This window comes from Notothenia coriiceps, unplaced genomic scaffold, assembly GCF_000735185.1.
Source record: "Notothenia coriiceps isolate Sejong01 unplaced genomic scaffold, NC01 NC01_scaffold00037479, whole genome shotgun sequence".
In the NCBI taxonomy this organism is placed as follows: Eukaryota; Metazoa; Chordata; class Actinopteri; order Perciformes; family Nototheniidae; genus Notothenia; species Notothenia coriiceps.
The window spans coordinates 187,656-189,404 of record NW_011370180.1 but is presented as its reverse complement, the minus strand read 5'-3'; positions in this window follow the sequence as shown (position 1 = coordinate 189,404).

Here is a 1,749-nt window from a genome sequence, read left to right as displayed (position 1 = left end):
TGAAACACATTAATAAACAAGGAACCACGGCACTCTGGAGAAAAGTATAAGGTTGGATAAGTCGTTTTTTAATTGAATCTGGCTTCGTATGATTAAAAGCAACACGATCATCGACCCGACGCAGTCCCCCATTGTTGTTGTTGTGAGCGGGATTGGGGAGAAAATCAGCGACGTAAAGGGTGATGTCATGGCGCAGCAGCAGTCAGGCTCTGAGTGGTGGAAACACAAGTGGGGCTAAAAAGAAGAACCAGCTTGGAACCAGAAAAGCACAAACAAGGTGCCAGAACTGGAACTGGTCTGGTGGGGTATTTGAGATATAGAGGTGAAAAGGGGGACAGAGGGGAGGACATTGCCTGTATTGTTCCAGTGCACGGGATTCAAACTGGCCTACTAGGTAGCGGTCACTCCGTATTGGCCAACTTATCGACATACTTCCCCTCAGTTCTATGTCGCCTTCTTTTGCCTTATTCTTAATTTATTGTCTTCACAATTTCAAATCCTCTTTGCTTTCCCTGCGCTCTTTGTCTGTTTTCTTCATAATTTCTCATCCATCACTGCTACTAGTTCTCCATATCTGTTGTGTAGTCTGTCTGACATCATGTTTTTTTCTGTGGTACTGCCTATCCTGCCTAAAATGTTTCTGCTTAAATAAATGTTCAATTAAATAAAAGGGCATGCTTATACATACGTCTGGTCTTCACAAGTACAGAAACACACAAAATGATTCAGTGTCACACACACAGTTCGTCTAATTTAAGCTTTCTTAATTATGAGGCTGTGATCCTATGAAGGATATGGTGCATAATGCGAGAGTGTGTAAAACCTGATGTGAGCACTTACAGAAAAAAGTCTGAGCTTGTGTGCATACATTTACACTTGTATAAAATGTCCACGTATCTGTGAACCAAATCTGAAGTCACAGAAGAAGGAAAAAAAGGTTTTGTAGCTTGCAGGAAAAAAATTTACTTAGTGATGAAATGTTCACTTGCAGAAAGAAACATATTTTTTAAATATATTTTCCATTACAACTGCAACTTGGTCGAATCAGTCATTACAACTTCACGAATCTGCTCTGTGGCAGTATAAATCCACGAATCTGCGGCCTTGACTTTTGCTACACTTCTTGCGATGAATGTGTCGCTAAAGTAATTTTCACCTGTAGATGTGGGGGGAGGGAGGGGGGTTGGAGCGAAGGGGCGGAGCTATCAGAACGAAGAGGCGCAAGCTCGGGTCAGTCACACACCCATGTCAGGTCGAACCGGAATACTGTGGGGCCCTGCATGTTGCCCCTTTCAAACCAACGCGGTTCCAGGGCCGGTTCGGAGCTTGTGCCTGATAAGCACCGGTTTTTCCTGTTCACGCCGTAGCGGAGACGGCTCTTTTCCCCGAAAACCGGTTCTTACCAAGCTCGAAAAAAGTGTTGGCCTAGGCAAGAACCGCATACGTCACGCTTACGTCGGAGGGGGGCGAGATTAACCCTAACTAACAGTTTATGGGAGAGTAGCCTACGGCAAATAAAAGTTGAAACAAGCAGTAGGGCTGAGCAAAGTGACTAGAACGCAACCACACACTTGTAAAAAAAATACACTTTATAAAGTCGGGCAACAATAACCAGTAACCAGGCTTCGAGTGATTCTATTTATTTGACCATCCGTTCACTGTTATTAATCATTGTGGAGGGGGCAGACGTTTTGTTTTTTATTATAGCAGCTATCAGATGGAATCAATACATTGGCTGCACAGGTTGTC